General features: G+C 35.7%; 1 long non-coding RNA gene and 1 pseudogene across 2 annotated transcripts in view; one reads left to right on the top strand and one right to left on the bottom strand.

The window, feature by feature from the left end:
* LOC103228893 (uncharacterized) overlaps nt 1-16,718 on the top strand; it is a 217,802-nt gene that overhangs the window by 14,044 nt on the left and 187,040 nt on the right. The window lies entirely within an intron of this gene.
* LOC119619209 (small nucleolar RNA U3) lies at nt 1,751-1,823 on the bottom strand (annotated as a pseudogene).

Here is a 16,718-nt window from a genome sequence, read left to right as displayed (position 1 = left end):
TTTGCATTTCTCTGATGGCCAGTGATGATGAGCATTTTTTCATGTGTCTGTTGGCTGTATGAATGTCTTCTTTTGAGAAATGTCTGTTCATATCCTTTGCCCACTTTTGGATGGGGTTGTTTGTTTTTTTCTTGTAAATTTGTTTGAGTTCTTTGTAGGTTCTGGATATTAGCCCTTTGTCAGATGAGTAGATTGCAAAAATTTTCTCCCATTCTGTAGGTTGCCTGTTCACTCTGATGGTAGTTTCTTTTGCTGTGCAGAAGCTCTTTAGTTTAATTAGATCCCATTTGTCAATTTTGGCTTTTGCTGCCATTGCTTTTGGTGTTTTAGACATGAAGTCTTTGCCCATGCCTATGTCCTGAATGGTACTACCTAGGTTTTCCTCTAGGATTTTTATGGTATTAGGTCTAATATTTAAGTCTCTAATCCATCTTGAATTAATTTTCGTATAAGGAGTAAGGAAAGGATCCAGTTTCAGCTTTCTGCTTATGGCTAGCCAATTTTCCCAGCACCATTTATTAAAGAGGGAATCCTTTCCCCATTTCTTGTTTCTCTCAGGTTTGTCAAAGATCAGATGGCTGTAGATGTGTGGTATTATTTCTGAGGACTCTGTTCTGTTCCATTGGTCTATATCTCTGTTTTGGTACCAGTACCATGCTGTTTTGGTTACTGTAGCCTTGTAGTATAGTTTGAAGTCAGGTAGCGTGATGCCTCCAGCTTTGTTCTTTTGACTTAGGATTGTCTTGGAGATGCGGGCTCTTTTTTGGTTCCATATGAACTTTAAAGCAGCTTTTTCCAATTCTATGAAGAAACTCATTGGTAGCTTGATGGGGATGGCATTGAATCTATAAATAACCTTGGGCAGTATGGCCATTTTCACGATATTGATTCTTCCTATCCATGAGCATGGTATGTTCTTTCATTTGTTTGTGTCCTCTTTTATTTCACTGAGCAGTGGTTTGTAGTTCTCCTTGAAGAGGTCCTTTACATCCCTTGTAAGTTGGATTCCTAGGTATTTTATTCTCTTTGAAGCAATTGTGAATGGGAGTTCATTCATGATTTGGCGCTCTGTTTGTCTGTTACTGGTGTATAAGAATGCTTGTGATTTTTGCACATTAATTTTGTATCCTGAGACTTTGCTGAAGTTGCTTATCAGCTGAAGGAGATTTTGGGCTGAGACAATGGGGTTTTCTAAATATACAATCATGTCATCTGCAAACAGGGACAATTTGACTTCTTCTTTTCCTAACTGAATCCCCTTGATTTCTTTCTCTTGCCTGATTACCCTAGCCAGAACTTCCAACACTATGTTGAATAGGAGTGGTGAGAGAGGGCATCCCTGTCTTGTGCCAGTTTTCAAAGGGAATTTTTCCAGTTTTTGCCCATTCAGTATGATATTGGCTGTGGGTTTGTCATAAATAGCTCTTATTATTTTGAGGTACGTTCCATCAATACCGAATTTATTGAGCGTTTTTAGCATGAAGGGCTGTTGAATTTTGTCAAATGCCTTTTCTGCATCTATTGAGATAATGATGTGGTTCTTGTCTTTGGTTCTGTTTATATGCTGGATTATGTTTATTGATTTGCAAATGTTGAACCAGCCTTGCATCCCAGGGATGAAGCCCACTTGATCATGGTGGATAAGCTTTTTGATGTGTTGCTGAATCTGGTTTGCCAGTATTTTATTGAGGATTTTTGCATTGATGTTCATCGGGGATATTGGTCTAAAAATCTCTTTTTTTGTTGTGTCTCTGGTGCGCTACACGTTCAGAGAAACTTCTCTAGTAACAAACTATAGAAATGATCCCTGAAAGTATAGTCTTGTAGTCAGTAGTTTCTGTTGAGTGACTGGCAGGTCACAGCTTCTCTTTCTTCAGAACGTCTTGTCTTTTCTTTCTTCATTTCCTTTGGTTTTATTAGATGGAGCTTGTATTTTCAACTTAACCATTTCTCCCTTAGGGCTGTTAGATAGATCTTTGATGTCCTGACATATCAGGTAGTTTAACCATGAAAAGGATTTGTAGCTTGCCCTTTTCTCTTCATGAAACGTGAATTTAGGACTACTCTAAGTTTCTTTAATATTTGGAAAATTGACTTATTGAGAATAGAATGATATTAAGCACCTCAGGTACTTTTAATACTTTTAAACATTTGAAAAGTCACCTGTTTTCAACTTAAGGTTAATTTTTCAGTTTCAAATTCCTCAGAGCTCTTTCAATTTGGCCTGATGCCAAATATTTAGGCACACTGCAAAAGAATTCCATTATGAATCTCTCATTCAATTATCTGTTTTCAAAGGGCAGGAGAGAACAGAAATTTAGTTTCTTTTGTGAGAAGAGCAGATAAGAGTTTTATTTGCTGAATGGTTTTTGAAAGAGAATTTTGAACAACTTTTGCCAATGAGTTTCATAGTGAATACATGTTTTATATTAAAATTCCTAAGATGCAGTTTCATTTCCCTTCTTATTTAAAAATAAACAAGAGTTGAGGAAGTATACTAACTGGTTTGTTTGGAAGACATTTTCGTGTCTATATTCTAATGGAAGTATTAGAACTAGTGGTTTTATTCCAGGGATATTAGATAGGTTTTTGTTTAACATTTTATGTGGGGATTTACATTGAAGTAATATTATGGATAATATTTTGTACTCAGATACTTTTATCTATCCCTCAACCCTTCCCATTCCACAAGGTTTAGAATGGAGTTAATTTCCAAATAAACCTCAATCATATCTTTATTCTGCTGGTGGGAGAAATCTAGAAAAATGCAGCCACTTGTCTACTGTTATTTCCCCTGATACACTGCTATAGTTCTAGCGTTAGTTGTTTTTCAGTTTAAAATGCAAGAGTTTAGGAGATAAATATAAAATACCTTGTGGGCATTCTAACAGTCCTTGATATTATTAAGATGACACAAAGAATTTGCTATCAATAGATTTTAACAACTTAGATTACAAATCTTGCAGGATTGGGTAAATTTTACTCACACTTACTTTCTGCAATTTATAAGATACTATGGAGTTCATTTCTATTTTCTTTTATTCTTGTAAGAGAAACATGATTTCTCTAGGGACTTATCCATATCTCATTTTGTGCAATCTTACTGTAACTGCTAATCAAAGTGTCCTCTAGCCTGCCGGAAAAAGACTTGCTATTTTACCTAAGATAAGACGATCAGAACCTCTCTTCCAGAAATGTAAATCTGAGTCATAAGATCTTATAATAGAAAGCAATTGGAGATTATTAGTCGTGGGGTACATGGTGAAAAAATGTGTCACTCAAGTGCCATAATTCCTTGAGTCACTATGATTCTTATACTTTTAAGATCCTGATCTTTGCATTTTCTTTTAAGATTATTCTTCATCCTATATTTCTTTTTATTTAAGAAAACTGACTTTTATATTAAAACAAATACAGAAAATCACATTAAAATTAAAACTAAATAAACTATTATAAAGTGAACACTCTTATAACCACCATTCCGGGAAGAAGTAGAAATTGATAGCAGAAAGGAATAGAGCCATCACCACAGATAGCCCCTCTGTCTCCATGTGCCCCATTTCAAGCTCAACCATTACCTTGACATTTAAAGCAATCACTTCCTTGAATTTCTTTCTAGTTTTACCAAATAAAGGTAGATCCCTAGACACTATAGTTTAACACTGCCCACTGGAAAAAATGTTCATGTCTTTTAAACTCTTTTGATTGATGTATTTTTTCTATTTTTAAATTTTAATATGCCTATATCATTATAGTTGAGGTGAATGTCTTGTGGACAGCACATCATTCAGTCATATAAAAAGAACTACCCTGATACTTTCTGTCTTTTAATTGGTATATTGTGACAATTTACATTTAATGTAACTTTTGTTATGTTTTGGTTTAAGTTTATAATTTTTTTTCTGTTTATCCCCTTTTGTTCTATATCATTTTTCTGTCTTCCTGTGGGATACTTAAATATGTTTTAAAATTTCACTTTCTACTTATCTGTAATGTTTTGTGTTTATCTCTTTGTATAATCTTTCAGTGTTTGCTTTAGGTATTACATTATCCATCCATAACATATCAGTCTACTGATATCATGCTGTTTTTATACAATGTGAATGTAGGATCAAATATACAATAGTTAACTGCCTAGTCTAATACTAATTCAAGTAAAACAAGACTTTTTTGATGCTTTAGTGAAAAATGCAGCAATACTAATCAAAATTTATAATTAATCATGGTTTGTACAATAGGTTTGAATTTCATGCCAGTTTTCATGTTATAAAAGTGAATGGTGAGGCTACTTGTTCTGATGTGAAAGGTACAGAATTAAATCCTAAAATTAAAAAAATAGAATTGTAGTATAGCACAGGTGTATTTAACTTAAGTTAAACTTTATTATTTAAAAAATCATTTTCTTAAAAAAAGAAAAAACAATGCTAAGTTGTAAGAACAAGATTAGGTTATACTCTTGTTTGAATTTAGTATAGCAGGACATTGAAAACTGAAATAATTACTTGTTTGGCATTTGGAACATCCATGTTTAGTTGAAGGCCTTGGTTAATACATATAATTTTTGAATTATATAATACCAAGTTGAACAAAATTTCTGGAACATAACCATTAAAAAAGTGAGCAACTAGAATTTTCACATTAATTTGGTTTTAAAGTTGGTGTGATCATTAGCTACTGATTTTACAGGATTGTTCCCAAATTTTACTTATCCAAATTTAAACTGTGTCTTACATATTCTTATAACATTAAGTTTCTGACTTGTGTATTAGTTAAATTTTGAGTATTTGCACTCACTTTTTACTTCAACAAAATTTTTAAAAATGAAATAGCCAGAATAGAATGAGTTAGAAAGACTACTTAGTAACTAATAAATTGGAGATTAAACTGTTTCTTAGAATGGAGGAAAACAAAATGGGCATTCGATTACCATTGGACATGGAATAGTGCCTTAAGTCTGTTTCCTAATCCTGCATACCAGCAGACGCCTAGAATAGCTCTTGGCTTTCTCCTGAACCTTCTGATTTATAATTATCTTTCTGCCTGAGGACACCCGGACTTGGAAATGCAGCATATTTAAAATTGACTGGTTCTGCTAAGGATGCTCCTCTTGAATCCTAAAGTCTTTGTATTCATGGTGGTATCCTGGATTGCTTTTTATTTTTTTAACACCATTTTCTTTACATTTTGCCTTATTGCACATAGTATTGATTCATAAGCCCCTGGTATATTGTCAGCTTTTCTCTGAGGGACAGAAAATATAGACAATGAAATGTTTTCTTGTTGAATGTGTACCTGCTGCTCAACTTCTGTTATGAGTTGAAATTGAGAATAGGATTATTTACGCCCATAATTTTTGGCTTGAGTTATCTTATCTTTATAACCATTGTGCAGGTAATGGGCCAGGAGCAGAAGCCTGTTCTTGATTCTTGGAGACCCTGGAGTGGTGCGTAACTGGAGCAGGAATGAGCATAATTCCGGGTCTTCTGTCTGCCTTCATTATGATTTACTCTGTGTCACTCTCAGAAATATATTAAGGGATATTTATTCCTTGCTAAGTTTTAGGGAAGCCTAATGTTTATATGTTAGTTGCTTATTTCCAAAATTAATTTACTCTTCTTACTTTAAGACTTTCATATAGATTTTTCTTTCTCACTGGAAACATCTTTCAGCTAAGATAAATGAGCCAAAAGGATGAGTGCTCACTGATGTGCCATCTCTTCTTGCTGGCTTGATGAAATCCCTTTTTTTCTTTTTGGAATAGACTGTTTAAGATCTAGTATGGCAGGAAGTCAGTCTCTGCAGTGTGTTCTCTGCTGGAAGCATTGATCTTCATTCTTTTTCTCTTTTTAGTTCTTCCTTCTTGATAGTGGCCTAGGTACGGTAATTCCTGATTGTGGCTGACAAAGCTCACTATGTAAAACATTCTCTTTCTTCACCTGAGCTCTGCCTCAGCAGAGACCTGCAGCTGAGAAGCTAGCTGGGAAAAATCTTTGTAGTTCTTCCCCAGTTATTCACAGCTCATGTTATTTGGACTCTCTAACCTCTCTGTGTTTGTGGGGAAGTTTCTACACTTAGAAATGGCAAGTACTGGGAAAAAATTGATAGGACATTTGCCTAGCTCACACTTTTTGTTGTTTCAAACATCATACCAGATGATTGTAGAAACAATGGTTATAATTGACTAAAAATGCTAAAGTGAAGTTTCAAAATAGAGTGACATCATTCTGGCAGACATATTTTAAAGTTTGACTTAGGGTCCCAGCTATTAACCTGAGGACAAAATGAGCACTGTGAAGTTTGGACTGATTTAATGAATCAGGTAATATCACTAGTCTGCTGGAGTATTTAATGATTGTAAATAACATACCAGCTAAACAGGTGAGTATGCATTGATAATTAGAAATGGACTCAACATAGCTTGATTATAAAAAGGAATATTTTATCCACAACTTTTGAAATGAAATAAATTTACAGTAAGAAAAGGATTTTCAGTATAGTGAAAATGATGTTGTCAAAACAACTTGAAAATGCACAACTATCCAAACTTCTAAGCAACACTAATCATTTCCTTGGCACTGTAAGTACTTTAACAAAACTTAATTTCTTCATATTATTTGCAATGTAATGTTAATTTTACACTTGCAAACCAAAATCTATGCTGCGTGAAAATGTGTTTTAGTGTTTATAGAGGAAACATTGTTTCTTCTGATTGATAACACAAACGCCTTATATTGTAGTGGAATAATATTCAGCAGTCTATAGTCTTTGATAGAAATCTATAGAAGCCATTATTTCCCATGAATTAAAACATTTGGCAATTTTAAAAGCTATTCTATTTTATAACTTTATTCCTTCTTATTCTTAGATATAAACATTGGATAGAAATGTTTGCTCATATTATATGTCACCATTTATTCTTCCTTACCCCTTCTAAAACTACACTCTTACTTTCTCCATCCTGCCCTATGCCCTTGGGGACAGCTTTTCCCTTGCTCCCTTATGTTCCTTGATTTGACCAATGAGAGCTATTAGTAGATCATTAGTAGGGTACAGAAGGGAGAAGTCAGGGTTATTTCTCTCATTTTCTTCCTGCTGTGTCTTAGGCTGCCAGTGGGTACTTTTATCTGTTTAAGGCCACAGCTTCTGTAGATTGCTGTCTTCTGCAGCTACAGCTTTTCTCTGGTTGTGGTAGCTTCTCTTTCCTTTGATTTTTCAGACATAGGGACAGTAACGATCTCTGCTTTTGTTTTACTAAACTGGGTACTTCTCCATCTCTTGGTAGTTTTTCTTATCTCTGCTAAACCCTGATAAATATTATCTGTATTAGTTTCCTAGGACTACCAAAACAAATGACCACAAAGTTGGTAGCTTAAAACAACAGAAATTCTTTCACAGTCTTGGAGCCTAGAAGCCCAAAATAAAGGTGTTCGTTGGCAGGGTTGGTTCATTCAGGAGAATAGAAGGAAGAGTCTGTTCCATACCTCTCCCTATGATTCGGGTGAATGTCAGAGGTCCTTGTTCCATGACTTATGGATACATCACTCCCACACCTGTGTTTATCTTTACATGGCCTTCCCTTCTCTGTGTGTATTCTCCTTTTCTGTTCCTTATAAGGACACCTATCTGTTGACTTTAGAACCAAACATGGTTGATCTAATCTTGATATTCTCACTTTGATTACATTTGCAAAAACCCTTATTCTAAATAAGATCATATTCTGAGGTTTCAGGTGAGAATATTTGGGTGGGTGGGGGGAACATTCAACCCACTATAGTCTCTTCTTTAAAATTTCCTCATTTAATCATGTTGAATTCCTGACTAATAGAGGCTCTGGTTTTACTATACCAAAATCTGAAAAATTGAAAGATTATAATGAACTACTTGATGAAAGAAGACATTCAAAATTAAGTATTGGCACAGCTAGACTTGCTACAATAGAAACTAGGAATATATTGTATAAAAAGCATACTAGAGAAAAGTGGATTTCTACTGTCTTTAAAAAATACTTTCTTTAGAGTTCCTTTAAGACAGTATATTTCTAGTCCCTTTTAAAATGCTATTTTAGAGAAATAAGATTTATTTATTTGGAGTTCTTCACTCTCCCTACCAGAGAGGATTTAATTTAAAAAACAAAACACCTCTAATAAAATTGTTTAGTTTTATTCTTTAGTTTATTCATGTGAACTGTTGGGGTACAGATATAGCCCTCCCATTCCTGAGTCAAGATAATTAAGCAGCAGACCCTCCCCTCCATGATCTTAGCAGCTCAAAAATGCTTAATTGAATTGCACAGTATATCAATATCACTCTTTAGTAGAAGAAATCAAGAAGACCCAAGACCCCAATTAGAAAAACATTTGTTTCCTTATAATGGAAGGAAACATGCACAGAATAAAAAAGAGCTAGTAATAAGAACAGAGGAAAACACTGCAGTCATGGACAACCTAAGTCAGGGGGAAGTGAGGTCAAAAACTTTATGTAGAAAATGGAGAAACAGAAAACCTGCATAGGATACTCAGAAGAGGAAGCACAGTAAGAGGCCCCAAGAATCTGGACTCAAACAGTCAAGACTGTTATTTGAGTCACAATGTGTTAAAAGAATTTTCATCATTTAAATTTTCCCTCTTTCCACCACATATTATATATAAATAATTGTTGCTTATTAGTCTTATAGGAAAAAACGTATAAGGTCTTAGTCAACCTTGTCAACAAAACCCTTCCAGGTTTTTTTTTTTTTTTTTTAGGATAATTATTGAATACATCCTTTACATTTATATAAGTCAATTCTGGCAAACCAGAGAAAAGTAACATTATTTTTATCCACCCCTTTCAGAATGTTGTTCTAATGAACTGTTTTATAAAAAACCTGCATGTGCTGCATGGTGTACAAACAGAAGACCTTGTTCTTGTCATTCATTTGTTACACTAGAATGTTTGAATGAGGGAAAGTAATTTCTTTGTTTTTTTTTTTTTCCCCCGATTGTTCTTTGAGGAAGCTATTTGGAATTGACATTTGCTTCATTATAAAAAATGCGAAATTTCTCCTATTTCAAATGTTTTATTTGCCTTGAACAATCTAGTAATATTAAAAAGTCTTTCTTCTTCCATGGCAGAAATGAAAAATTGTGAAACTATAAATCTGTGCGGATAGTTATTTAAATAAAAGAAAATGAAATACCATTTTAAGTGGTAAAGATGTTTTGATGAGTAACAGAGATAAATGTGGCATAAAATACATTACTTAATAAATAGTTTACAGCTGTGATTTGTTTAATGCATTATAGTTGACTCATAGTGCCTGCTCACATTAATGGTTGAACATAAACCATCTTTATCGGTGAAATTTTATTCAGATTTAAAAAGAATAATGTAGTTTATGACCGATTAACTACAGCCATCCACTCTGTACCATCCTGTTGCTTTCAGATTGTAGATTGAACATATGTTTTTAAAATCGTAATATGTCATATAATCAGAAGTGTTCTGTGTTAAAATATGGCTTTGTTCATCTGATTACAGCACTGGAAGAACATTAAAGTTTTATGAGAGTCCTATAAAATTTAACAGTTTGATGGAATACCAAACAGAATGATCACTGTGCTTATGAAACTTTATTCTGAGATGGGGTAGATTTTCTCCAGTGGTTATTAGGTGGAGTGACTGTTTCAGATCATTAGATGCCACTTAGCATACTTGAGCAAGGATGGTGCCTGGGTCTGGACTTGTGGAAAATTAAAAATATCTCTTAAAATACTTATCACATCATCAAAAAGTGACTCAGACTTTTGAAAGAAAATGTCTTAAGTAGTGATGATAGACAGTTATAATCTCCTGTCCTTATTTTTTTCCAGGGGATCAGCAAACTTTTTCTGTAAATGACTGGGTAGTAAATATTTTTGGTTTTGTAGGCCACGTTCACAAAAACCACTCAACTCTGTGCTTGTAGTGTGAAAACAGCACAGATCATATGCAAACAAATGAATGTGGCTGTATTTCAGTAAAACTTTATTTACAAAAACAAGTGGCAGGATTGATTTCACTAGCAGATTGAAGCTTGCTGACACTTGCAAACCTTTTCTGGTTAGCTGAAACTCTCTGGATGACCAGGAAGACATATCAAGGCATGAGGCTCTTCCAGTTTTCTTTAATTTTTGTAGCCAATACCCAAAGCCACCAGAACAAGAGAATGAGCTCTACCAGTCCTGGGATTTCCAATTATGTGATATTGACCACATGAAACATTTAGCTTACGTTTTCTAGCTAGTGAAGTCAGTGAATGAAATTATCACTGTATCTGTATCACTGTGTCACTTAGAAAAATCCCAGCATGAGGCTTATTAAATTATATGCAACCCCCCAAAATTATTTACAAGGTCCAAACCATCACCTCTGATTTTAGTAATCTCTTAAATCTTTCTACATTTCTTTGTAAACATCTTCCGAAGGTTTCTTTCATTTGCATGATGCTTTTCTAATTGTAATCACATGGGCAATGGGGCTTTGTTACCTGACTTGTAACCTGAAGAGATCATGTCTGGTTTAATTTTAGTGGAGAACTTCATCCCACTGAATTAAACTAGTACCTTAACTTATCTGTCAATGAATGTAACTGAATCTTCTTCCTCATGTTATTTATGTTAGCAGCCATTTAGATTCTTTCTCTTTATTTTACTGACCAGGGCATTTTAAATACTCTTTGCCTGTAATTTGATGTGTATTTTCTTTATTTAACAAATTTCTCATTTTGTGAGATCCTACCATCCACAACTGATCTTGTAGCATGCAGCCACCATAGTTCACCTATGGTGTTTAGTGATATACTGACTTCCGGGGAATAAAGAGTATTCTTCAGGCAGCATCAAAGGCCTCTATCAATATCTAAAACATGGGGAGGGATGGGGGGGTTTTCTGGACTGCATCTTGCTTGCTTATTTTTTGTGAACTTTGTCCAGTTTATTTGGGATTCAGTCCTAGGATCTTAGTCTTCAGGTGCTTTTTGGTTTGTTTTTCCTAGCTTCCATTGGAATTGATGGTATCTTGGTAGATGGTGCATACTATGTAATTATATTAAAAAATTTAGAAATCAAAGATTTTTTCATATCATTTATTTAATACACATTTATAGATAGGTTGGTCTTAGCCATGTAATTTATTGTGCAAATCATAGCCCCCCTTTTTTTTTCCTGAAAAGAAATAAAATAGAAAATAAGGGACGAAAAAAAGGTCATTGTGTTTAATGAATATTTCCTATGCCTATTCCACACACCAAACATACAGCAGTGACCAAAGCAGTCAAAGTCTCTGCCCCCAATGTTTATTATCTGTCTCTCCCAACTTTTTTGAGGGCAGAGACTTTGACTGCTTTGGTCACTTGGAGTAGGGAGAAACAGATAATAGGGAATAAAACAATCATTAAAAATAACTTTTCCAGCTGTATTAGTTTGTTTTCATGCTGCTGAGAAAGACATACCTGAGACTAGGCAATTTACAAAAGAAAGGGATTTATTGGGCTTACACATGGCTGGGCAGGCCTCACAGGCATGGTGGAAAGTGAAAGACACATCTCGCATGGCAGCAGACAAGAGAAGAGAGCTTGTGCAGGGAAACTCCCCTTTTAAAAACCATCAGCTCTCATGAGACACATTCACTTTCATGAGAACAGAGCAGGAAAGACCTGCCCTCATAATTCAATCACCTCCCACTGGATTTGTCCCATGACACATGGGAATTGTGAGAGTTATAATTCAAGATGAGATTTGGGTGGGGATACAGCCAAACCATATCACCTGCTTATGCAAATTTAAATGTATTTATTATAACAAACTAAATGTATAGACTTTGTTTTCTTCTCTTACAGGCTAGTATAAAAATGGTTAAGAAAATTTAACAACTGGTAGTTAAGGAAGTCTAAAACTACACTTCTTGGTTTTAGTCCTGCCTCTCCTAGTTGGAATACTGATGAGAATAAATGAGCTAACACATGTACAACAGGGCCCTGCATATAGGCCTGGCACCAATAAGCACTCAGTAAGTAGTATGTTACTTTTATTATTACTTGACAAGGGGACTATGCTGACGAATCCTCTGAGAATCTGAAAATAAGATCATCTTCACTGTTGAACTGCAAAATCAATACATCAGAGTACAGATATATACATAGTCTTAAAAGCAAAGGACAGTTTTCCAGAGCAAAAGGACAGTATAGTAAATCTTCAAATGAACCAAAATAACTAAAAAATTACGACCACAACTGAAGTGCTCTTTGTTAGCAATGGAGGTGTAGAGAAGGGAAAGCCAGAGGGCAAATGTTGGTACTGCCAATACAAACGCTCTCTAGGAGGGAAGGTAATCTTAGCTTGGTAACTTCTCTAGGTGTTCCCCTTTGTTTGGTAGAGGTCCCTGGAACAGGTTCTCTAGAGACTTGTGCCCAAAGAGAAAGTCCTTTTTCTTTTTTCTTTTTGGTCATAAGATATTTCTCTAAAGTTGTTCAAGCTTGTAATGAGAGCTTGGCTGATCAAATATTTTTTTTATAAAGGAGTTGCTGTGCTTAAAATCTTAATTGGATTCAAATTTGACTATATTCTTTAAAGAAACAGTTGTCTTATTTTTACTGGGGGAGTAGAGAGTCTGATTTTATGGCCAACTTTGATATATAGTTTCAACCATATGAAATTTCCATTTTTGTAGGTCAAAGTGGTCCCACATTGGCAGTATCACATAGTTCAATTGAACAGTTGGGCAGCCAGACTGAAGTACTGAGTTGTGTAGTTATGCTCAATATGATTCAGCTTCTTGCCTCTTTTTGGCTGGCCACAGTCAGCCAGAAAGAGGACTTTAACCAGCCAGTCAAATGCAGAGGTCCTTGGCTGTCTCCCCTGGACAGTGAGGGCAAGGGGACACATACTACCCTTGCAGTCTCTTGACACCTGGTTGAGAGTGGTTAATGCAAGTGCTGCTACTGCTCTTGCCAGACACAAATGGACTCAGCTTCCTCTAGGATCAGCAAACCGTAGGGATAAATCCATTATCCAAGCTCAGTTGTCTATATGTACCACATACTTTGTCTAATGATGACAGACTGTTAACTCTTTACCTCTCCTCTTCAACTAGGCATCCTTTTCTTTGCTACTAGGTCTTGAGAGGCTACATGTAAGTTTTTTCTGTTTTTTTTCTTTTTTTTTTCTTTCCTGCATTCTATAAGCTTATGTCCTGTATGAAGGCCCCATCCTTTAAGGCAGGCGTCCCGAATCCCCTGGCCATGGACCCGTAGTCTATGGCTTGTTGGGAACCAGGCCACACATCAGGAGGTGAGAGGAAGCAGAGTGAGCATTACCACCTGAGCTCTGCCTCCTGTCAGATCCGCAGGGTCATTAGATTCCCATAGGAGCCGGGACCCTACTGTGAACTGCGCATGCGAGGGATCTGCGTTGCGCACTCCTTATGGGAATCAAACTGGACGCCGCATCCCTCTGCTACCAAAACTGCTCCCTGGTGCCAAAAAGATTGAGGACTGCTACCTTATATCACAATGGGAGTAAGAACCAGTGAAAGCTTCCTTTTGCTTAGTTCTAATATTTTTATATGTATTGCTCCTCCCTCCTCAAGAAAAAACTTTTTGCAAAACTTACTGCAAAGAAATTAGAAGGACTTTCTGCTTCATTTTAGAAAGTTCTTAACTGAGAAATGTTTAGAATATTATTTTTGGAAAAACATAATTATAATATTAATAAATGACTGTACAATATACCAATTTTATAGCCACACCAAAATTTGTAGAACAATACCATTGTTATTTAATATCCAGGTATTTATATACTTTATTATAAATATCTTTATGATGAAGCATTTTCACGTGTGCTTGTGCACATCTGCCATTTTTTCACTTAGTATGAATTCCTAAAAGTGAAATTTATGAGTCAATATGTACAATAATTTTCAGGTTTTTGATATATAGTTCAGTTTTTTCAATGAAAGTGTTAATTTATACCACCACTGTGTTGGTTAATATTAGGCGTCATTTGATTGGACTGAAGGATGCTTAGATAACTGGTATTGTTTCTCAGTGTGTCTGTGAGTGTGTTACCAGAGGAGATTGACGTTTGAGTTGGTGAACTGGGAGAGGAAGACCCAGTCTCAATGTGGGTGGGCACCATCCAATTGGCTGTCAGTGCAGCTAGAACAAACCAGGTGGAAGAAAGTGGGATAAAGTAGCATGTTGAGCCTTCTGGGTTCCTTCTTTCTCCCATGCTAGATGCTTCATTCCATTCCTCCTGGCCTTGGACCTCAGACTCCAGGTTCTTGGGCCTTTGGACTCTTGGACTTACACCTGTGCTTTGCCAGCAGCTCTAGGGCCTTTGGCCACAGACAGAAGACTGCACTATTGGCTTTCCTGCTTTTGAGGCTTTGGGACTCAGACTGAGCCACCACCAGCTTCTTTCTTCCTCAGCTTGCAGATGGCCTATCGTGGAACTTCACCTTGTGATCATGTGAGCTAATTCTCTGTAATAAACTACCTTTCATATATACATATATCCTACTAGTTCTGGAGCACCCTAATACAGCCACCAACTTTGGAGGAAATTCCATTTCACTGCCCAGTCCACTATACTAGTTTCACTCATATTTGTGAATCTTTGCAATTATTATAGCTAAAACATAGTACAGCATTCTTAAAAGTAGCTTTTAGCTGATTCCTAATTAGAGTAAAATTTTTCAAGTGCTTTTGTCAGTCTTCATTTTTCTTTATAAAGTTTTCATATCCTTTGTATTATTTTATATTTGCATATTGTTTTAAACTATACACTTTAGTAATTCCAATATTTCATATGATTATAATTCTTATTTATTTTTTCTGATTTTTTAATATATGGGTTTTATGTAGTCATATCTACTAATCTTTTACTTGGTGATTTCTTTGTGACTTACAAAATTTTTCTTCACCCTAGAACAGATTATGTTCTATATATTCTTCTCTATCAAACTTAAAAACTTATTTTTACTATTTATTCAGTTAATATGAGGTAGGACTCTAATTCCCTCTCCCTCTCTTCCTCTCTTTCCAAAACAATTTACTATCTCAGTAGCACCTATTAAATATTGACTATCCCTTTTCCATGTGAATTTCTTATGTTATTTTTATTATAACCTAAATTCTATAATATATGGTCTATTTCTGCCATCTAGTCTATTTCTGTTTCTTGCATTTATACTTTTCCTGCCGTCTTCTCTTATTTTTCCTTTTAAAACAGCCATCTGAAACTTTAGTTAAAAGAAGCTTCATATGAGAGTATATTTTTGTGATTTCTGTGGAGTATTCCAGACTAACCTACCTGACTTTTATTTTTTTTTCTTAGTATTCCACTTAATCTAGAGATGCTAATTTGCTCGTGCCTGATGAAGTGTTAATGAGAACTCTGATGTTGTGTTGTGTGGGAAGAGCTCAGGCTTGAAGTCAGCCAGATTTGAGTGTGAACATTTGTATTAGTTCATTCTCATATTGCTAATAAAGACATACCTGAGACTAGGTAATTCATAAAGGAAAGGTTTAATTGACTTATGGTTCAGCATGACTGGGGAGGCCTCGGGAAATTTACAATCATGGTGGAAGGGGAAACAAACACATCATTCTTCACATGGCAGCAGGAAGGAGAAGTGCTGAGCAAAGGGGGAAGCCCCTTATAAAACCATTAGATCTCGTGAGAACTCACTATCATGAGAACAGCATGAGGGTAATCACCCTCATGATTCCGTTACCTTCCACTGGGTCCCTTCCACAACATGCAGGGATTATGGGAACTACAATTCAAGATGAGATTTGGGTGGGGACATAGCCAAACCATGTCAACATTGTATTGACACTTACCTGAACTTGTATTCTGGCAACTTAGTCTCTCTAAGCTTCCACTTCTTTATTCATACTAACATGCCCTGAATGATGTAATATGCTCTGTATTATCCTCTTAATTATGTAGTGTGGACTATTGAATGGATCAATGTAACTCTTCTGGCACTTGGGGCATTTAGTAAAGGGGGTAACTATTACCAATATCTGCATCATGTTTGATCTATTGTCATCTTGGTAAACTGGTGTTTTAGAATTTGTTTTTTCAAAGGTAAGGAAAAATGGAGGCTTGAATCTTCTGCATATGAACCCTCACAAATCTATTTCTCTGTGTTGTGGCATTGAATAAAATGATGCACATTTGAAAAGGCAGACCTCAGGGCACACACTGTATTGTTGGCACCCCCAACATGGAAGGCCCAGACCCTCAGGAGATATGGACAGGGTTTTAACATAACCCACAGCACATTTCTGCCACCTGAATAACATCTGTGCAACAGGGAAAGAAGAGAGAGTGACAGTTCGAGTTGTCTGATGTTTCAAGACACCAGTTATTTGGTTAGTTGCTTTTATCTTGGGTGATGGTGGCCCCTCGGACTGTAGCTCTTCAGTGACAGACTCCTGTGGCTAGAAGACCAAGCCCATTTCCTTCAGAGCTTTTATTATTATAGCTGAAGCTTTTATTATAATAACTGATGCCTATTCAATTTTGTATCCAGGCATACCTCATTTTACTCTGCTTCATTTTGTTGTGCTTTGCAGATGCTGCATTTTGGACAACTTGAAGGTTTGCAGCAGCTCTGTGTCTAGCAAGTCTACTGGTGACATTTTTCCAAAATCACATGTTCACTTTGTGCATATCTTTACATTGTGTAAT

The sequence above is a fragment of the Chlorocebus sabaeus genome, chromosome 24 (assembly GCF_047675955.1).
Source record: "Chlorocebus sabaeus isolate Y175 chromosome 24, mChlSab1.0.hap1, whole genome shotgun sequence".
NCBI classification, from domain to species: domain Eukaryota; kingdom Metazoa; phylum Chordata; class Mammalia; order Primates; family Cercopithecidae; genus Chlorocebus; species Chlorocebus sabaeus.
This window is presented reverse-complemented; position numbering and strand designations above follow the sequence as displayed.